The following is a 23,074-nucleotide window of genomic DNA, read 5'->3' as shown; positions in this document are numbered from 1 at the left end:
CTTTTAAAATATGCTTTAAAAAAAGAAAAAATATTCTGTACTGACCTATACGGAAAAAGAAGCTAAGAAAAGAATGGATATATGTATGTGTGTAACTGATTGACTTGGTTGAAAACCTGAAACTAACATAACATTATAAATCAATTATACCCTGACAACATTTTTCAAATGATTCTTTTAAAACTAAATTATGAAATGTTTCTAAGGGGGGAAAATCTTAATTTCTTAAAGAAGAATCTCAAGGGGAAAGGAAAGCCACACTCTTGGTGGTGTTAAGTCACTTTATGCGGAATGGTTTGCGCATTTTTAAGCAACTTCGAAAGTCAGTGATGGCACAACAGCAGTTGCCATGGCAGCAAAAGTTAGTGTTATTCTCATCTACTTGATGATGAATTGTCTGGAGCTGCTTCTCAGTGCAGGAAGCCATGTTCTGTGTGTGGAGTTGTTAGTTTTTGCACCATCTGATGGGCAGGAATAGGCTGAGCGGACAGTATGGCAGGGTGGAAACTGGAGCAGACATAACATGAGATCTGAGCAGCCCTGAGTCAGAAATGAAAGAGGCCTTGGAAAGCAGAAGGCCTTGGTTTCCGTCTCTCCAGCCAGCCCTTGCTAAGGACTGGACTTGGGTTGGGATGGGGAGAGTGATGCCTACACAGAAATGTAGTAATTGTGTTAGGGGTACCACTGACTGAAACTGCCCACCCCAGCCAGGCACCATAGTAAGCACTTGCACGAGTTATCTTACAACAGGAGGTCCTGGTAACAAATGAGGAATTGACAAGCTACCACCAACTGGAAGAATTTGGGAAAGACCAAAAGGAGAAAGGAGACACCAGTCCATATGTCCTCCTAGAATCCTCCTCGCTGGGAGCCATTTTGGCTGAGCGATGCATGTGCCACCAGGAAGGACCCTGAGTCAGAGTGACTGGCCAGAGACAACCCAGAAACTCACCCCATTACCATAAAACCCAAGACTTTGAGCCACATGGCAGAGCAGTCCTCCTGGGTTCCCTTACCTGCTGCTCTCCACCCGGGCGCCCCTTCCCAGTAAAGTCTCTTGCTTTGTCAACAAGTGTCAGGAATTCAAGTCCTTGGACAATTCATTTCTGAATGAAAGGCAAGAGCCCATTCTTGGGCCCTGGAAGGGGTCCCCCTTTCTGCAACAATCATTCCAATCCCTCCAATGACTCAGCATTGTGCCCATTTTCCCTGAGGACATAAGGGTTTATGAAGGCGAAAGAGGCAGGTCCAAGGTCACAGAGTTGGTAGCTGAGTGAGGAACAGAATCCAGGCTCTTGCTCTCAAAATGGGAGGAGCTGGCATACTGATGTGAGAGGAACTTCAGAGAAGAAACTTGTTTCCCTGGAGGAGGGAGTGGCTGATTTCAAAGTTAGGAGAAAGAATAGAATCAGTATTGTTGGTGATTTTAGGTTCACGCTATCTAGAGAGAGAAAGAGATGGATGAAAAAAAGGGAGAAAGCCAATGGCATATGTGGGTGCTTCACGAGGACGGGGACTTTGTTGGTTTCATTTACTACTGGTGTTAGAGGAGGGCTGGGCACACAGAAGATCTTCAATAAAAAGTGGCTGAATGAACACTAAAGGAATTCTTGCAACAACTAAAGGCTGAGGAAGAACACGATAGGAGTTTAACCATGTGGATTTAGGGTCTCAGTGAAGACTAAAATCTCACATAATAAGAGCTGTGAAGGACTGCCCAAGATTTATCCAAATAGATCATCTTCATGCAAGCTTTGGGAGGAATCCAGGCTAAGATACTTAAGATACTAAGATACTTCTGATGCATTTATGAAATTAAGCTTACATTATAAGTCACTTCTATGTTCCTTCCTTTTATTCATAAGAATCTGATTGATGAATGGTTACAACACCAAAACTCAGTATCTTGGGACTTGCCACGTGCTCCAGTGGCTAAGACTCTGAGCTCCCAATGCAGGGGGCCTGGGTTTGATCCCTGGTCAGGGAACTAGATTCCATGTGCTGCAACTAAGAATTCGCATGCTGCAACTGAAAGATCCCATGTGCCACAACTAAGACCTGGCACAGCCAAATAAATAAGTTAATTAATATTTAAAACCTCAATATCTTCCCAAACTCCTCCCCAGCCCTGCGGCAAGGTGCTGCCATCCACTTTGAGGCTTTATCATAGTTTACCCTGACCTGCCTCTGCACAGGGATGTTCTCAGTATCGTTACACAGAGCGATGACCCTGAAGCCAGGGAAATTAGTGCTAGTTTGTTGTTGGCAGATAGTTTTCTGTGGGACTTTGACATTTCTGGCTGTCTTACAAGCTAAGACCTCTCTGCTTATTCCAGATGGTTGTTTTTCAATGATGTCTACAAAGTGAACAGCCTTAGAAGATAGAGACTGTGTTTCTGTCTGGAGCAAAGGGCAGGCATGTTTACTGACCATTAAAAGATGCTCAGGCTCCCTAAAGTTCGGGGTTCCTGTCTGTAAATGCAGGTGTTACTTTCTGTCACCTTGAACTTTTTACATCATCCTGTGGAAACAAACAAACAAAAAAAACCCAAAACCAAGAAACAAAAGCCCCCACTGTCTCTCTTGGCTATTGCTAATACCATGAGTCCCCAAGTCCTTTCTCTGACCCAGGAGATTTGTGTCTTCTGCCACCATCTGTAGAACTCTGACAGGATATCAAAGTAGCTTGCAAGATTTTATTGTGTTTGTGCTTGCTTAAAATGAATACAACAGATTTGATTTATATATATATATATATATATATATACACACACACATATATATTATTCACAGGATATTACTGATTAGGAAATAATTTGTTTTTAAAGTGATTCTTTGTGGGAATTCCCTGGTGGTCCAGTGGTTAGGACTCAGCATTTTTCACTGCTTGGGTGAGGGATCAGTCCTTGGTCATGAAACTAAGATTCCACAAGCCGTATGGCATGAGCAAAAAATTTTTTAAATAAATAAATAGATTCTTTGTGCTTTCAAAGTCACAATGTTAATGGCTTTTTGAACATTTCCATTATAAAATAAAGATTTTAAGAAATCAAAATTTAGCTTTATAGATGTGTGTGTTTACTGGATTCTTTTTGTACCTAAATTAAAGGCATGTGAACACATACTTCAATTTGTGAATAAAATGCATGGACATTTGTTTTATCAAGTCTTTAGGGGACATGAACAAAGATGTTTAGTATGTGTGTGCATGCTCTTTGCTCAGTCATGTCTGACTCTTTTTGACCCCCAAGGACTGTAGCCTGCCAGGCTCCTCTGTCCATGGAGTTTATCAGACAAGAATATTGGAGTGGGTTGCCATTTCCTTCTTCAGGGAATCTTCCTAACCTAGGGATCCAACCAGCATCTCCTGCATTAACAGGCAGATTCTTTACCTTCTGAGCCACCAAGGAAACCCCAAATGTTTAATACAGTGTTGTTTCAAGTGACCAGGGGTTGGAGAGCATCAAGGCATCCATCCCTGGCAGAATTAAAAGGTGGTAGGGGCAAATGAACATCATGGAATGTTCTGTAGCAGTTACAATCAAAAGATCAGTGGTTCGTATAACTACACAAAGAGATCTTAGAAACATAGTGCCGAGTGAAAATAAGCAAGAAACAATGGGATTTACAACATAACACCAATAACACTTAAAAATACATATCTACTGGGACTTCCTTGGTGGTCCAGTGGTTAAGAATCTGGCTTCCAATGCAGGGGATGCAGGTTCAATCCCTAGTTGGGGAACTAAGACTCCATATTCCATGGAGCAACTAGAGAAGCCCTCAAGAGATCTCTCATATTGCAACTAAGACCCAGTGCAGCCAAATACATAAATATTTTAAAAAGTTGTTCTGTATCTGGTTTAAAAAAGCATATCTACCAAACAGTGCACATTTACAGGAACACAAACATATAAACCAATACACATTAAATATATTAGAATGATCTCCTGTGGGGAAGAAGGTAATGAGAGTGGAGAATGGGGATAAAAAGGGGGTAAAAGGAAAAAAAGACTATTTTATAATAATTTTCCCATTTCTTTTTCCTTTATGTGTACTTCACATTTAAATTGTGCTTTTCCCCCTTCTAAATCAGGAAAAAAGCTTCCCACCCACACTATTCTAGGGAGAGAGATGAATATTCACCATCTAACTTTTGAAATTGACATTTATTTTGTGATTCAAGAAGAAAAGGTGGTGGGAATAAATAACTGGGGAATTTAATCCATAAAACTGGGAAAACAGGTTTTATTAATAAAATATGAACTGGGTACATTCATCAGTTAGGGGGATTTATTTAGTTGATGATCTTAATTTGGATGGGGAAAGATTTTCATTAGTAACTTTGCTCACTTTTAAGGGAATTAAGTTTTTTTTCCGTGTACTGGTGGGTATGCTTTCACCACTGGATGCAAGATCTGTTGCTCAGACATGATATTTGTGTTTGGTGGTGATTTTTGCATGCCAGTAGCAATGGAACCCGAATTTCCCTGGTGGCTCAGACCATAAAGAATCCACTTGCAATGCAGGAGACCCGGGTTCGATCCCTGGATTGGGAAGATCCCCTGGAGAAGGGAATGGCAATCCACTCCAGAATTCTTGCCTGGAGAATTCCATGGACAGAGGAGCCTGGCGAGCTACAGTCCATGGGGTCGCTAAGAGTTGGACATGACTGAGAGACTAACACTTTCACTTTCACAGCAATGGAACCCATGGAGCAATCCTACAGAACAATGAGCTCTAATATTGTTTTCTGTTTCTCTTGGTATTGGCCCTGCGATTTCAGCAGCCTCTGTTTCTTTTCTGAGCTGGGTCTAAGACAAGATTGTGAGCAGCACCTGGGTTCAGCTGAGCCTCCTGAAGAGGTGAGGCCTCTAGCTCAGATGGGTTTGGGGAAAGATCTTGAGCTGGCCTATGATGCAGGGCTCCCTGTGGTCTCTTTAGGCCAGGCCCTCAGAATTGGGCATTCCATTCTTGCTCTCTGGTGAGAGGTCAGTAGTCACAGTAGAGTGAGGCAGGGAATTCACCATGAGACAGGCTGGGACCTGGGACCCTTCACTGCAATGCTTGTAAACACAAAGAAACTATATTGGACTAAAAATAACTGTGTACATGAGCAATTGGGGCAGACTCTGGACCTAAAGATACAAAGAGACCAAAAGACCCAACTGCTACTTTTAAAGCATGTATAAAGTCACTTCAGTTGTGTCCAACTCTTTGTGACACCATGGAGTGTAGCCCGCCAGACTCCTCTGTCCATAGGATTCTCCAGGCAAGAATACTGGAATGGATTGCCATGCCCTCCTCCAGGGGATCTTCTAAACCCAGCAATTGAAGAGCCTGGAGCAAAAGCAGGGTGGGCAAAGCACCTAAGCCATCCCTTTGGCCCAACCCATGGACCCACCCTTACCCTCACCCCATGTAAGGAACATGCTCACCGGCCCCTCAGGGAGCGAGCAAAGGAACCTACTGTTTGTTCTCACGTCCCTCTGGTGCAGCAGGGACCCCAGTAAAGTCTCCTCTCCTGAATCTTTTGTCTGACCTCTATCAATCTCTATTGATTGGGGAAGGCCAAGAACCCTGGTGGATAATGACCACAGGGCTTGCTGAGACCTTCTGTGGCATCTCTGGGCAGTGCTGCAAGGCCACACCATCAGACCTGCTGCTAGAAGGCCTGGGGGGCCTTTCAGCAGGAGGACGCCCTTCCAGAGGGGATGCACTTACTTCTCAGACAGGCAGTGGTGGCTGCCCTAATGCCCTACTTCCTCCGACTAGCAGCTGAGTATCTCTAGGTAAGCACCCCCTCGACTTACAGAGTCAGTACATTTCAGGAGCTGCAAAGATGCATATGGCAAGTGAGTGTGCAAGGTCTGAAGTGCTAGTTCAGTTACCTATTGAGGTGTGACTCCCCAAAACTTAGTGGCTTCAAATGACAACCATTTTCATTTGCTTGAGGATCTGAGGGTCAGGAATTCAGACAGAGCACAAGTCCTTCTGCTCAGGGACCATCCTGGCATGGGTGACTGGGCTGAATAGGAAGGTCCAAAAAGGCCTCACTCACCCATCCAGGTGGTTTGTCTCCCTCTCCATGTGTTGGTTTCTTCATCTGATCTCTCTCCAGAGTATGGCGTAGACTTCCGTATGGCACTGCAACTGGGTAAGAAAAAGCGGGAGACAAAAGCATTTACTTATCAAGCCTCTGTTTGCATCATGCTTGCTAGTGTCCCATTGGCTAAAGCAAGTCACAGAACCAAGCTCAGAATCAATGTGGGAAGAGACCACACCAGGGTATGAGTACAGTAAGTCCCCTACATAGGAACCTTCAAGTTGCAGGCTTTCAAGGATGCAAATGCACCCAGAGAAAGGACAAAGAGAGACAAGAGGAAGAAGTAGCTGAAGAACCGAAGAGATTCACGACACAGGAAATGGCAGGGGGGGTTTTCTTTACTTGAGGAGGCACTGTTAGCTTTTGAGACACAAGACCCAAATGTGGAACGGTACATGAAGGTTGCAGCGGCTGTTCAGAATGCAATCCAGCACTACCGTGTCATCTATGATGAGAAAAAAAAAAAAAAAGCTACCACCCAGACATCACTGAATCATTTTTTCAAGAGGGTAGAGAGAATTGTCTCCAATAAGGAACCAGAACCTGTGCCATCAACATCAGGCATGAGTGACACCTCAACTTGTCCTCTGTCTTCTATTGCTGATGATCCTTCAGCTCTACCAACTCCCACCTCCTCCATCAGTAACTCTTCTTGCCTGTTCACTTGATGCCATCCCCTGTGTGCCAGCTGTTATACTATGCTACTTTACTTTTCAAGGTTGTACTATAAGATTAAAAATGTTTTCTTTATTTTCTGTGTTTGATTTTTATGTATTATTTATGTGAAAAATGCAAGGAGATCAAACCAGTCAACCCTAAAGAAAATAATCCCTGAATATTCATTTGAAGGACTGACTGATGCTGAAGCTGAAACTCCAATACTTTGGCCATCTGGTATGAAGAGCCAACTCACTGGAAAAGACCTTGATGCTAGGAAAGATTGAAGGCAAAAGGTGAAGTGAGCAAGAGAGGATGAGATGGTTGGATGGCATCACCAACTCAATGGACCTGAGTTTGAGCAAACTCCTAGAGATACTAGAGGACAGAGGAGCCTGGCATGCTGTAGTCCATGGGGTTGCAGTCAGACATGACTTAGTGACTGAACAATATGTGAAAAATATTATAAACCTATTACAGTACAGTACTATATAGCCAATTGTGTTAGTTGGGCACCCAGATTAACTTTGTTGGACTTAGGAACAAATTGGACTTGTGAACATGCTCTAGGACTGGAAACTCTTTGATATTTAGGGGACTTACTATACTAAGAGGCATAGATCTTTGGCAGTCACCAAAGCACCAGTCTACCACAAGTTCTAATTACAGCTCTTACAGCCAGGCAGGACAACCTACGGGTACAAGAAGAGGGTACTGTTTGTCGTTCTAGAAAAGTCTAGAGTTCTATCAGCTGCTAAAGAGCTCACCCAGGTTGTAGCATGTGGCTCCAGGGTAACCAGCAGTAAGGCCTCTCTAGCCAATAAGAAGCCTCTAGAACTGGGAGTCAATGAAGTTGTCCTGAACAAGCCCCCAAAGGAACTCAATCGCCAGTTCCATGAGTCTGGGATGGGATCTAGGCAGGAGAGTAGGAAATGGGAGGATGAATATACGAGCTTCCTGGCCCCTTCAGGAGAGCACCACGTGACCTCCCAGAAGTCCCTGGCAAGACTGAGCTCTGGTTCCCACAATGTCATCTGTTCATTTAATAGTTCCCATCTTGTTTTGCTTCTCCACTTATCTATCAGGGCTTCCACCCAAATAAGCCACTGATGTTCCAGTGGGGCCTCAGGATCTGCTTCTTGGGAATTCCAGGTTAAGACACTGAAGGTTGTGGACCACTGTGTGATCTCATTTCCAGCTGGAAAACCCCGCGATGTGATCAGTGAGGTAGAGGTGTGGACTTGGTATCAGCCAGGCATGGGCGTGAGCCCCCGCACCCCTGCTCACCAATTCTGTATAGAGAGCTTTCCTTCTCTAAGATGGCCACCAATAAGGCTTCTCATCACTGTGTCCCCACACCATTCCTCTCCTCAAGAGATGAAGTCTGTTTCTCCTCTCCTTGATTCTAGGCTGGCCCTATGACTTGCTTTGACCTGGGGGGGAAAAAGTGATATTCCAGGACCTCCGAGCCCAGACCTTAAAAAGCCTGTAGCTTCTACTCTTTTGCCCTTTTGGAAGACAGCTGTCATGTAAAAGCCCTGCCACCCCGCTGGAAAAACTGGCATGGAGAAAGGGGGGCCCAGCCAGTTCCCAGTTATTTCCAGGGGGTGGGTACTGGGAGCTTCTGAGACGTCCAGTTGAAAATGTCAAAAGGACAGTAAGATATAATTAACACTTCTGTAGTTCTCTAAAGAAGAACCAGGGCCTTGCCTGGCACTTTGGCTTAAAAGCTGCGTTGTGCCATCGGAAGAGCTCACAATTGTAAATGGGCAAGGCTGTATGCGTGTAAGGGTATGCGCGTGTGTGGTGTGTGGGCTGAGTGTTTGAAACAGGCTGTGCAGTTTCCTGTGCCCTCGCGGCCTCCCTCCTACAGACCAGGCCTCAGCCACACCTGCCCCCGCGATGCCCAGACTGCGAAACCATGAAGCCTCCAGCACCACCAGGACCTCCCTCTGCCAGCAGCTAATGTAACACTTGGGACCAGCACGGGAAGCCTTTGGAACCATCCCGGTGCTAGCTTCTCCTCTAATGCGACCATGGCTCTCCTGGAGGATGCCCTTCCCCAAGCCCCATGGAGGGGTTGCTGCTCAACCTTGCATAAACATCCCCCCACCTCAAGGTCTGGAGCTTGGGTCACTATGCTCCGTGGCTTAGCGTCCTCTGCTTCATCACACCACCGGGCCCAGTAGACAACCAGAAGTGGTGAATCTAAGCCAGTCATAGAGTTCCAGGTCTCTTGCTAGTGATTGGTGTAAGAGTGAGCATGTGACTCAATTCTGGCCAATGAGATATAAGGGCAGGTCTGCTCAGGAGGTTCTGGGCAAGGATTCTTTGCTCCTTCTGGAAAGGAGACCCTGAAAGCTTTGGCTTATCTCTACTAATGACGGCTGGTGGGCCTGGCTTTTTTGTGGAGCTTCTTGCTGCCAGCATCTTGGAATTATGAGGGTCAACAATGACTAGAGGAAGCTGAGCCAGAGAGATAGGAGGAATCTTGATAATATGATTATATTACTGAGTCCAATTAACCTGGAAGTGAAAGACCTTACCTGCCTCCTGAGAAACCTATACTCAGGTCAAGAAGCAACACTTAAAACCAGACATGGAACAATGCTAAGTCGCTTCAGTCATGTCCAACTCTTTGCAGCCCTATGGACTCGGAGCCCACCAGGCTCCTCTGTCCATGGGGTTCTCCATGCAAGGATACTGGAGTGGGTTGCCATGCCCTTCTCCCAACCCAGGGATGGAGCCTGTCTCTTATGTCTCCTGCATTGGCAGGCAAGTTCTTTACCACTGGCGTCACCAATCAGTTCAGTTCAGTTCTGTCACAAGTCGTGTCCAACTCTTTGCGACCCCATGGACTGCAGCATGCCAGGCTTCCCTGTCCATCACCAACTCCCAAAACTTGCTCAAATTCATGTCCATTGAGTTGGTGATGTCATCCAACCATCTCACACTCTGTTGTCACCTTCTCCCACCTTCAATGTTTCCCAGCATCAGGGCCTTTTCCAGTGAGTCAGTTCTTCTCATCAGGTGACCAAAGTATTGGGGTTTCAGCTCCAGCATCTGTCCTTCCAATGAATATTAAGGACTGATTTCCTTTAGGATAGACTGGCTGGATATCCTTGCAGTCCAAGGGACTCTCAAGAGTCTTCACCAACACCACAGTTCAAAAGCATGTATTCTTCTGCACTCAGCTTTCTTCATAGTTCAACTCTCACATCCATACATGACTACTGGAAAAACCATAGCTTTGACTAGAGGGGGACTTTTGTTGGCAAAGTAATGTCTCTGCTTTTTAATATGCTGTCTAGGTTGATCATAGCTTTTCTTCCAAGTAGTAATTTCATGGCTGCAGTCACCATCTGCAGTGATTTTAGAGCCCCAAAAAATAGTCTCTCGCTGTTTCCATTATTTCCCCATCTATTTGCCACAATGGACTGGTTAAAAATTGGGAAAGAAGTACATCAAGGGTGTACATTGTCACCCTGCTTATTTAACTTTTGCCAGGAGAAATATCAACAACCTCAGATATGCAGATGATACCACTTAAGGGCAGAAAGCAAAGAGGAACTAAAGAGCCTTTGATGAGGGTGAAAGAGGAGAATGAAAAGGCTGGCTTATAACTCAACATTCAAAAAACTAAGACCATGGCATCCAGTCCCATCACGTCATGGCAAATAGATGGGGAAATAGTGGAAATGGTGACAGATTTTCTTTTGTTAGGCTCTTGAATAACCGCAGATGGTGACTGCAACCATAAAATTAAAAAACACTTTCTCCTTGGAAGGAAAGCTATGACAAACCTAGGCAGCATATTAAATAGCAAAGCCACCACTTTGTCGACAAAGGTGTGTATAGCAAAGCTATGATTTTTCCAGTAGTCATGTATGCATGTGAGAGTTGTACCATAAAAGAAGGCTGAGCACCGAAGAATTGATGCTTTTGAACTGTAGTACTGGAGAAGGCTCTTGAGAGTCCCTTGGACAGCAAGGAGATCCAATCAGTCAATCCTGAAGGAAATCAACCCTGAATATTCATTGAAAGGACTGATGCTGAAGCTGAAACTCCAACACATTGGCCACCTGATGCAAGGAACCAACTCACTGCTAAAGACCCTGATACTGGGAAAGATTGAAGGCAGGAGGAGAAGGGGCGACAGAGGATGAGATGGTTGGATGGCATCACCAGCTCAATGGACATGAGTTTGAGCAAACTCCAGAAGATAGTGAAGGACAAGGAAGCATGGCGTGCTGCAGTCCATGGGGTTGCAAAGAGTAAGACACAACTTAGCAACTGAACAATGAAAAACAACATTAGCCTGAAAGCTCTTTTACTTCTGGATGTATAATACGAGGGTGTGTTGTTTGTTACTTCTAGTCACCCTAGTGAGGCAGCCCTAGGCTTCTTTCCCACCTCCAGGGGCGGCTTCCCTGGAGGCCTCCCCTGTGCACTCAGCCACCTGTGTCAATCCAGAGGGTCAGAGTCCCCCCTGGGTGTGCTACTGCCAAAATCTGCCTGCCAGGTTGAATACTCACTGCAGAACAGGTGTGGGTTCCGGTTTTGGTGTCACCCCTTCCTCACTGTACTGCCCTGACTTGTCTATCATCATCCTCTCTGAGCTTCAGTTTGTCTGTCTGCAGAATGGGGGCAACACCTCTCCCACAGGGTTGGCAAGATAGTCAAATGCGAGAGGCTTTTTACACGGTCCAGGGTAGGAGGCTGTGCTCCGTTCCTTCGATGGTTCCTTCACCATGATAGCCTCGGGCTCTCTCTCGTCATTACAGTCCCTATCTTCCTGGAAGTCCCAAAGCCTGACTGTTTCATTGCCCCATGGACACACTGGTGGGCACCAGTGTTTAGAACGTGCACCTCACAGTGCTATGAGATTCCTGCCTAAGCTTGGCTCTCTTGTCCTCTCTGTTCAATTCTGATCTGGCAGACCAGTGAGAGTTATCTGTTTGATCCTGTCGACAACCAAAATAGAAACTCCAATCCAGCTACCCTGGATACAGCTTGTCACTGTCTTTAGAAGACACACATAGTGATGGGCTCGCTTCAAATTCTCTCTAGTAAAGGAAGGAGTCTCAGAAGCTAGATGTTGAATCACTTCATCCAGGTGTGTGGTGGCAGAAGGAGGCATGATAATAGACTGGGGGATGGGTGGAATGCCCCCCTTTGCCATACAGAAAGCTGTTTGCTAGTCATATCTGTACTGCACTCCAGTATATTTTGCTCAGATTAATGGGAGCCATCATTTAAGAAAAATATACTCAGGGACTTTCCTGGTGGTCCAGTGCTTGGGAGTCCACCTTCCAGTGCAGGGGACATGGGTTCAATCCCTGGTCAGGGAACTAAGATCCTACAAGGGGCAGGGCAACTAGGCCCACTCACTGCAACTACTGAGTCCACACGTTCTAGAAGCACCACAACGAAGACCCTTCAACTAGGACCTGATGCAGCCAAGGAAATAAATATATTTTAAAAAGTGCTAGGACAGCACATCCAACACTGCCAGTGCTCGAAGCCACTCTGCGAAGCCAAGATTGTTGTGTCCCTTTTATGGATGAGGAAATGGAAGCTGCAGAGAGGGTTAATAGTTTGTCCAAAGGCACTCAGCTGCAGAGTGCCCGCCCCAAGCTCTGCTCACAACACCATACTGTCTCCACCTCAGTCATGGACAGTTCCCACCCCTGCCTCCTGTCCCTGGCCTCCCTGGGTTCTGACAGGCACAGCTGGTTAAAGTGAAATTCACTCAGTCATGTCCAACTCTTTGCGACCCCATGGACTGTAGCCTACCAGGCTCCTCTGTCTATGGAATTCTCCAGGCAAGAATACTGGAGTGTTCTTTCCACTGCCATTCCTTTTCCAGGGGATCTTCCCAACCAAAAGATCAAACCAGCATCTTCTGCATTGCAGGCAGATTGTTTACCATCTGAACCACCAGGAAAGCCCAAGAACACTGGAGTGGGTAGCCTATCCCTTCTCCAGGGGATCTTCCCGACCCAGGAATTGAATCGGGGCTCCTGCATTACAGGCAGATTCTTTACCAGCTGAGCTACCAGGGAAGCCCTGACCCCTTTGAGACTCATCGTTGTTAAACAGACTCAGGGAACAATTTGCCAAGTGTTCCCAGGGGCCCCTGTGTCTGTGCTGACTGAGTCCTCACCTTGATGCCTACTTCTTAGTCTGACCTTTGCCCTGCTAAAAAAAAATCAGAAAGCATCTGGGACATACAAGCAGAGTCTTCCCCAGGCCACCTGTTGATCTCCATCAGCCAGTCACCATCCCTCAAGCCTTCTAACTGGCCTGTGCTTCCAATCATCCTGCCACAAGGATGGTGTCCAGCACTGGGGCATGGGCTACTCCACTGTTTGGACCCTGGAGCTCAGGCAGCCCTTCTGTCTTGTTTAAAGTCCCAGAATTCTGTTACCAGAAGTTCCCTTGAGAGTATCCTGCCTTTACTGATGTTTCTCTGTCGATATCCAGCCTCCAAATATAAAGGCAGGAAGCATTGCTCTGCAAGAAATGATACTCACCTAGATTACTGATGGAAGAATGGTCTTTACCCATCTTGCCCACTCCTACACTGCAAAGAGGAGACCTAGGCCCAGAAAGGGGAAGAAGCACAGGGTCTCCTTGACCCAGAGTAAAATCTAGAACCCAAATCAGGTGGCAGCTATCGATTATCAGGACATCTATTTGTGATTAGCAACTGGAATGGTTTACAGAAGCTAATGCTATAAAAATGTGGGGCTAGAGCACTATGGCCAGACTGGGACTCACCTAGATAGGTTTTTCACCACCTAAAAAAAGTACCCCTTCTTCAGGCAGACCTAGCTCCTCGCAAGGCAAAGGCCCAGCAAGCAGACCAAAGACCAGATTTCAGGTCCTGCTTGCCCTTTCAGCTGAGCATATTTGTGCAGTGAAGCACCTGAACAACTGTACACGGCAGTCCTGCACATGGAACACTGAAGTTATTTGCTTAAGAGTCTCTTTCTTTTACCAGAATGAGGGCTTAAGAGGGGAATTCTGTTTCATTAATCTTTGTATTGTTCCCCCTCTTGGCAAAAAGCCTGGCACACAGGGGCTCATGGAAGCTTGCTGAATTAATGAATGCATGAAAAAAAAATGAGTGGATAAATAAACGATTCACTCTCCCAACTTCACTACTTCCCTTTTATATATTCACTTAGGCAACTCTCATCTATATCTTAGTTAACTTTCTATAAGTTTTAATAACATTCTCCATATCAGGGTACCCATGCAACAGGGAAGCACCAACTTCTGCTTCTGTCCTCCTGACAGGAGTGCTGAGGAGATGGTTGGAAGTAACAACAGTTTTCTTATCTCCTTGGAGAAGGATCCAAGCTATTACTGGGATTTTATAGATGAGATCCCCACTGTTCTCCATCAACTCATGTGTTGGAGCTTCTGTCTCCCTGGTTCTGCATTGCTGACTGGCTGAGGTTATTCTGGGCATTTCTTCAAGTGTCATCAGTAACTTAGAACTCACCAGTGACAAGCTGGCAGATTCACTTACAGAATGCAGCTCTTGAAAACGACTAATGATGCTGCGAAGAGACAGGAGGCAGGAACCAGCAGTATTTGGTCTTCGGTTTAAGGCATAAATGTCTGAAAACAAGAAATTCCTTGGAGCCAGCCTCCCAGATGGAACATTTGGTACTTGGGTTACATAAAGAGCCACAGAAGTCGAGAGGTCAGGGCGGAGATGCAGTGAGGTGGGGATGGTGTGTGTGTCGGGGGGTGGGTGCTGGGCCCCCAGAGGAGTGAGCATCACAGGGGGTGGGGTGGAAGGGGTTGAGGGCATGACCCAGTTGACTGTGAGTGGTGAGTGCTGAACTTCCTTCCATGCACTGTCCTGTAACCCTTCTGAGGTCAGAGCACAGTGCCAGGCACTGCAAGGAGAAGGGGGGAGGGGGGAGGGGACTTTGAATGTGGCAGGATTTCAAAAATGAGCAAATCAGTGGTACTTTATGATACTGCAGGGCTTCCCTGGTGACTCAGAAGGTAAAGAATCCACCTACAATGCAGGTTCAACACCTGGGTTGGGAAGATTCCCTGGAGAAGGGAATAGCAATCCACCCTAGTATTCTTGCCTGGAGAAACCCGTGGACAGAGGACCCTGGCCGACCACAGTCCAAAGGGTCGCAGAGTCAGATACAACTAAAGTGACTGAGCACCATGATACTGCAGATTCATTTGAAAGAGAAAGCCTCATAAAGCAGTATGAGAGGAATCTCCCCTTTCTCCTCTCCCAAGAGCCAGCAGGGCTGTCTTTGAGGTCTGCCCTAGGGCAATGGGGAGAGGCTTTTAATTTTTCAAGACTAGGCTCTGGGCATGTACAGATGTGAGAGTTGGAGCATAAAGGAGGCTGAGCACCAAAGAATTAATGCTTTCAAACTGTGATGTTAGAGAAGATTCTTGAGAGTCCCTTGGACAGCAGGGAGATCAAACCAGTCAATCCTAAAGGAAATCAATCCTTAATACTCATTGGAAAGACTGATGGCTGAGGCTGAAGCTCTAATACTTTGGCCACCTTATGCGAAGAGCTGACTCATTGGAAAAGACCCTGATGCTGGGAAAGATTGAGGGTAGGAGGGGAAGGGGTCAACAGAGGATAAGATGGTTGGATGGTATCACCGACTCAATGCATATGAGTTTTAGCAGACTCTGGGAGATAGTGAAGGACAGGGAAGCCTGGTGTGCTATTGTCCATGGGGTTTCAAAGAGTCGGACACGACTGAGTGACTGAACAACAACAACATATTTTGTTAGACTTATACCTAAGTGTATGGGCCTCCCTGATGGCTCAGTGGGTAAAGAATCTGTCAGCAACGCAGGAGATGCAGGTTTGACCCCTGGGCCGGGAAGATTCCCCTGGAGCAGGAAATGGCAACCCAATCCAGGATTCTTGCCTGGAAAATCCCATGACAGAGGAGCTTGGCAGGCTTCAGTCCAAAGTGTCGCAAAGAGTCGGACACAACTGAGCACAGAGGGGTGTGTGTCTGTGTGTGTATATATATGTATGTGTGTGTGTATATATATATATATATATATATATACACACATATATATATACATACATACACCTAAGTGTGACCTGTCTACTCAACTGGGCTAAGGGATGCTCAGATGGCCTGGGTGTGTCTGTGATGGTGTTTCTGGAAGAGATTAGCATTTGAATCAGTAGACTGAGCAAAGAGCATAGACTGCCCTCAGAAATGCTGGTGGGTATCATCCATCTGTGGAGGTCATGAATAGAACAGAAAGGTAGAGGAAAGATGAATTTTCCCTCTGTCTGAGCTTGGACATCTATCTTCTCTGCTCTTGCATATTGGTTCTTAGGCCTTCAGAATCAGACAGGGTCTTACACTGTTGGCTCCTCTGGTTCTCAGGGTTTGAATTCAGACTAAATTCTACCACCAGCTTTCTTGGTTCTCCAGACTAATACACTGAGCCTTTCTCTCTCTCTCTCTCTTTTTTTCACACTAGTAAATGACACTATTTTTAATCATGTTTTTCATGTATTTACTGCAGTTTTATAGAAATGTAATTGATTTTTGTATATTGATCTTGTAACCTGTAACCTTGATGTACTCATTTATTAGTTCTAAGATTTTTTTCTCTTTGTAGATTCCTTGGGATAGTCCATGAGACCATCAAGTCATCTGCAAATAGGTATAGTTTTATTTTTACCTTTCTGACCTATATCCATTCTATTTCCTTTTCTTGCCTTTGAGCTATGTAGGACTTCCAGTAGTATGTTGAATTGTTCAAATAAGAATTACTGCCAGTTCTGCCACTTCCCTGGTGGTCCAGTGGTTACGACTTCATCTTCCAATGCAGGGGGTGCAGGTTTGATCCCTGGTTGGGGAGCTAAGATCCCACATGCCTCTTGGCCAATATATAAAAATAATAAAGGGTTTCTTCTAGTGATGCAAGGTAGGTTCAATATTTGAAAGTCAATCAACCATATTAACAACCTATCATATCAATAATCCATCATATTAACATGCTAAGGAGAAAAATCATTAACAATTCACATTTTATTATCAGCCAATACACAAAAAGCACTCATTTTAATGTATATTTGCCTTTATGACTCGCCCACCTATTGGAGAATGGTCAATAAAGAAACCCAGAGACTTTGATTTTGAGATGTCAGAATCCTTTGACCCACTTAGGTGACCATGGGGAAGGGTATATGCTCTGCTAAAGACAAGATGGGCAGTGGCAAGATCCTTACATTCTGGACATAAGAACCCAGTGCCATTTTGGACTTGAGTCCCGGTGTCCATAAAGCTTGGAGGAAAGTGTTGGTTCCAAGAAGGAGCACAAAGCTCCCCTCTGCTCCTCCGTGCTCAGAATTGCTGTAATTCAGTCTCCTGCAAGAGAAAGTCCATGCTTTTATTTAGGAAGCCATGTACCAAAATCCACACCAGGAAACATCAATAGAATTGGAAGGGTTTGGACAGTTTGAAGCAAAAGTCTCTTATATCCCACATGGACCTGCGACCGATGAACTAGCTGGTTGAAGACTGAGAGGTCCCAAGTCATAGGCAAACATCAACCCACCATGGCTAAGAAAAAACCCCTAGCAGATTCAACCTTCTTCCCTGACAGATGGCAGATAGCAACCAGTGACCCAGAAAAATATATGAATGGCCCCAAAGCTCAGACTTTGTTGTGATATGACTCTGGGTTCTGCCCTCAGGTTCATGCACAAAATGGCCTTTTGTGTACCTCTGTCATATCTGCCATCCAGGGCAGACAGAGCATCTCTCTGTGAGCCTCAGAAATCCCATCCCAGGGACCAAGAGTGTTTTTTTCACAATATGTCACACCCACTGGATGTGAGGGAGGGACATAGCAGGGTAGCAATCAGCACCTGCCGCAGAAACTCTGTGGAAATCCTGAAGTTGCTGTGTTTGGATGTGACCTGCCACACACTGGCATGTCATTCCAGGCAGTCAGTTCCCCTTTCTGAGCCCTCATTTCTTTCCTGTCGAGTAAGGTTGGCAGGAAGAGGGATCTCCAAGAAAGCCTGCATCTTAAACAAGGGATGGTTCAGCTTTTTTAATACTTATTTCTAATTTTTAAAATTTATTTATTTGGCTGTTCCATATCTTAGTCGAGGCATGCAGGATCTAGTTCCCTAACCAGGAGTTGAACCCAGGCCCCCTGCATTGGGAGCTTGGAGTCTTAGCTGCTGGACCACTAGGGAAGTCCCCAGGGATGGCTCCAGTTTGAGCCACATATACCACATACAGAAGGCAAAGCCATTCTGTTCACATCCCTGGTACTGAAACAACTCTGGAAATGGAAGACAAATGTCTACTGTGTTCTAGCCATAATCTTTTAGATTCATTTGTGATAGAGCTCAGTCTATACTGACTTAGACTTTGAAGCTGACCTGGGGATTCATTTTCAGCCTCTGGGCCATGAAAAAAGGCTCCTCCTTCTTGCCCGTGTATTCCAGGAATTGTACAAAGTGTAAGGTTTGATATATACACTACTATGTATAAAACAGATAACTTGGGACTTCCCTGGTGGTCCAGTGGCTAAGACTCTGTGTTGCTGATCCCACGTGCCACAAGTAAAAGATCCTGCATGCTGCAACTAAGACTTAATGCAGTCAAAATAAATATTTTAAAAAAAAAACAGATGACTAATAAGAGCCTACTGTAGAGCACAGGGAATGCCCAATGTACTACCCAGTGCACTGGGGCGACCTAAATAGGAAGGAAGTCCAAAAGAGAGGGGATATATGTATATGTACAGCTGATTCACTTTGCGGTGCAGCATAAACTAATGCAACATTGTGAAGCAACTATACTCCAATAAAAATTAATTTAAAAAATATTTCTTAAAAGTGTAAGATTTGGAAGGGTGGAGACATCCTAAAAAGTTATCAGATGATTACCCAATTTGGTCGCCTCAGCTACAATGAGAAATTCCCTCCTTGGTTTTTCTTTCTTTATTTAAAATACAGAAGAGTCTGATGATACTAGATTGATTTTTAGATCCATCTGAATTCCATGTCTTAAAATCCTCTCTTATTTTGGACTCTGCACAAAGAGACCCCCCCCACAAAATCTATATGGAACCTTGGGACAACAATTCTTCATCCAATAACTCAGTATAATCTCTCCTCCAGAACATTCTAGAACTGTGCCACACAAATAGATAAACTTTCTAAGTTGCTGAAGATTTGTCTCCTTTTTTAAGCACCACATGGTTTTGACTGAAGCCATCTCTCAAACTTCTTTGCATGTCCCTGTCTTATTTCTTTAGTAGAGTAACTTTTTTATTACAAAAAGTAGAAAATTCAGATTTGAAAAAAAGAATACTGAAGGAAAATGGAATCAAAATGAGAAGCAGAGCACATATGCCTCTTCCCCTCCCACTCCCCTAAAATGATTCAAAAGATCAGATTAGCTGGGCCTAATTCCAATGAAGGGGGTGGGAAATCTTTGACTTACTGTTCCTATTCCTCCACTGTCCATGGAATTCTCCAGGCAAGAATGCTGGAGTGGGTCCACCATTCCCTTCTCCAGGGTATCTTCCTGACCTGGTAGCTCAGACAGTAAAGAAACTGCATGCAATGCAGGAGACTTGGGTTCGATTTTGGGGCTGGGAATATCCCCTGTGGAATATTAGAAGGGAATGGCTACCCACTCCAGTATTCTTGCCTAGAGAATTTCCTGGATAGAGACACTTGGCAGGATACAGTCCATGGGGTCTCAAAGAGTGGGACACGACTGAGCAAACAGCACTTTCACATTACTTTCTCACACTTTCCTATTCTGCTATGGTCATGAGTAAATCCTAGCCCTCTGTATGTCACAAAATTTATCGAGTTGCTAGATATTTGTCAAACTCCATATGCTATGAACAAAGCATGTATCTTCTTTCCCAGAAGCCTCAGAACCATCACTAAATTGACCACATGCAGGGCATGATGATGAGGCCAGATTTCAAAATAGTTGGTAAAGCAGTAAGAAACAGAAATCACTGGGATAAGAACAGACAGGGGAGGGTGGAATGAATTGAGAGGTACCAATGACACACATACACTACCATGTGTAAAATAGATGGTTAGTGGGAAGCTGCTGTATAGCACAAGGAGCTCAGCTCTGCACTCTGTGATGACCTAGAGGGGTGGGATAGGAGGTAAGGAAAGGATGTCCAAAAAGGAGGGGACATACATACTATACAACTGATTCACTTTGCTGTACAGCAGAAACTAATACTATATTGTAAAGCAACTATATCACAATTAAAAAAAAAAAATAACAACAGACAGAACAATAGGACAAAAAGCAGAATCTTGAAATAGTCCTAAGTATTGACAAGAATTTGATCCCTGATAAAGATGCTACTCCTCATCAGTGGTAGAATTTAGATTATTCAATCAAGGGTATTGGCACAACTTGCCAGCTCTTTGGGAAAAATTAATAATAAGCAAGACCCCAACCTCACTCTTAATGAATTAAAAGCATAAATAGAAAAGGTAAAATTGAAAAAATGAAGGAGAAAATATGGGCACATATGTTTCAATCTTGAAGGAACTGGCACAAGAGGGCAGGAGATCTAAAATAAGAAACCATAAAGAAAAAGATATATTTATCTGCACCCAAGTTTTAAAAGTTCTTACAACCCAAATAAAGACATATAAAATATATAGTTGTGAATGCATACTCAGTCACTTCAGTTGTGTCTGAATCTTTGTGACCCCATGGACTATAACCCCCAGGCTCCTCTGTCCATAGGATTCTCCAGGCAAGAATACTGGAGTGTGTCGCCATGCTCTCCTCCAGGGGATCTTCCAGACCCAGGGATCAAACCCACATCTCCTGCATTGCAGGCAGATTCTTACCACTGAGCTACTGGGGAAATCCCTACAATATATAGATACATAGCATTAAAGACAAGCAACAAACTGTGGAGATTATTTGCAACACAGATTAAAACTGATGGTTAGTATCAATAGCCAGGACTGACAAATAGATGGAGAAATGGATACTGTCATCTCTGTGGACAGCCATGTCAAGAATAAAAGCTCTCTTTGGAAATCTATTAATAGGTATTAATATTTCAAATGGATGTTTCATTAACCTAGAAATTTCAGTTTTTAGCTTAAGGGAGGGAAATGTATATACAAAGATACTAATTACATCATTATTCCAAAAGCTTAGAGAAGGGCATGGCAATCCACTCCAGTATTCTTGCCTGGAGAATCCCATGGATAGAGGAGCCTGGAGGGTTACAGTCCATGGGATCGCAAAAGAGTCAGACACAACTGAAGTGACTTGGCACAGAACGGCACGGCACGGCACGGCATTCCAAAAGCTTTGACTTGAAGACAACCCAAATGCCAAATCATAAAGAATCTGTTGATTAAAATCTGTAGTAATATTTGATTAAAATTTGCAGTAATATTGAGACAAACCTGGAACCCTTTGCTGCAGTGCTTGCACCTGGACACACCTCTCCTCCAGCAACAAAATACAAAGAAACTGTATGGAACTAAAAATAACTGCATCCATGTGTAGTTGGGGCAAATTCTGGACCAAAAGAGACCAAAACCCCCAACTGCCACTTTTGAGGAGCCTGGAGCAAAAGCAGGATACTGCACATGCCCCCTGCACACAGCACCACCTAAGGGGTGGGCAAACCACCTAAGCCACCCCTCTAGCCCAGTCCTGGACACAGCCCTACCCTCACCCCATATAAGGAACCAGCCTGTCCCCCAACCCCTGCCAGGGAGCAAGCAAGGGAACCTGTTGTTTGTTCTCACCCCGCTCTCTCCCACTGCAGCAGGGACCTCGATAAAGCCTCGCCTGAATAGCTTGTCTGGCCTCTGAACAATTTCTATTGATCAAGAAGGCCAAGAACCCTAGTCCATAATGATATGAAAATATGTCCTCACATGCTGTTAAGTAAAGAGAGATGATAAAATAGTGTGTGTTTCAGAATCCCATTTTGGTAAATATGTTAGCAACGAGGAAAGTCAAGGACATTAAATAGAAAAGAAAATCAATGGAGGAGTAATCTCTTTATTTTCTATATTGCCTTAATACTTTACAAAATGCCTGCATTACATTTATAGTCCAACGGTATAATAAGGCTATTCGCACTGGCCAGAAAGTAAAGGTATAAACCCCTCACATCTACATGTGGATCCTGGAGCAAAGCTAACAACCGAGCCCAAAGTTGGAGGAATGAATCCCCATTGGCAAAGCCTGTTTCCAAAACTCCTCTGACTCAACATATTAAATTCTTCATTTTTTTAGGTGATGTGAAAAGTACATTTTTCTTTCGGAGTATGTTGCCAAAAGACCAAGGTTTCTCTAAATGTTACACCTACACCACACACACACCTCTCATGTGTACATCACATCACACTTACACACACACACACCCCAAAAACTCCCTCTTCCCAGGGCCTAAAGGCAGGTCAGACCCACACAACTCCCAGGTCAACAAATGCCCAAGCTGAGCACTCTTCTGAAGCCCCACAGAAATCTCCCCATGAAGACTTACTAGGATTTTGGACTAAGCAATGTCCATGTCACTAGCTAATCATTTCTAAATGCAGATCTCAAACCCACCAAAATACTCCTTAATCCTCCTTATTGTTTCCTTATCTGCAGAGACCTCAGCCCAGAGAGCTGGAAGTTGGGAGACCCAGAGAGCAAGTCCTCTGCGATGAGCTGTAGTTGAGCAATCAGGATCCCCATCATAGCGTCGCCCTACGAGATTCTCTGCAAATGTTGCTTCCACTCTCCAGCCTCAGTTTCTCCATCTGTGAAACAGGGTTATTAACCCTTGTCTAAAAGCCTTATGGAGAGGATGGAATGAAACAAGGCAAAGCCCAGATGCACTTGTGAGGTCTTGTGGGCATCTTTTCCACCTATGGGGAAGAGTTGGTCTCTGGCCTGGTAGACAGCACACACCATAGCTAGACATGCCCATCTCTGCCTGCTATGGCAGGACATGCCTACCTGCTCCCTGGCACCCCCACCCCAACCCAAACTGCAGCTGATGTCTCCTTAAGCAACTCCCCTGAGTGCCTTCCAATGGTCCTAAACTCTGGCTGGAGACCAGGGGGATGACCAGAGGGCCCCTTCACAGGCTCTGCTCAGGTTTCTGCCAATGGAGATTGGAGAGAAAGCAGTGTGTTTGCAGCTCAGATGGACTTAATTAAAGTGCGAGGGCTGCTGTCACCTCCTCTCTCCCACATGAATACTTTGAGCCACATCCAACCTTCCAGTGTGCTGTCCAGGT

Source organism: Bubalus kerabau, chromosome 19 (assembly GCF_029407905.1).
Source record: "Bubalus kerabau isolate K-KA32 ecotype Philippines breed swamp buffalo chromosome 19, PCC_UOA_SB_1v2, whole genome shotgun sequence".
NCBI classification, from domain to species: domain Eukaryota; kingdom Metazoa; phylum Chordata; class Mammalia; order Artiodactyla; family Bovidae; genus Bubalus; species Bubalus kerabau.
The sequence above is the reverse complement of the archived record's forward strand: the minus strand, read 5'-3'. Positions refer to the sequence as shown.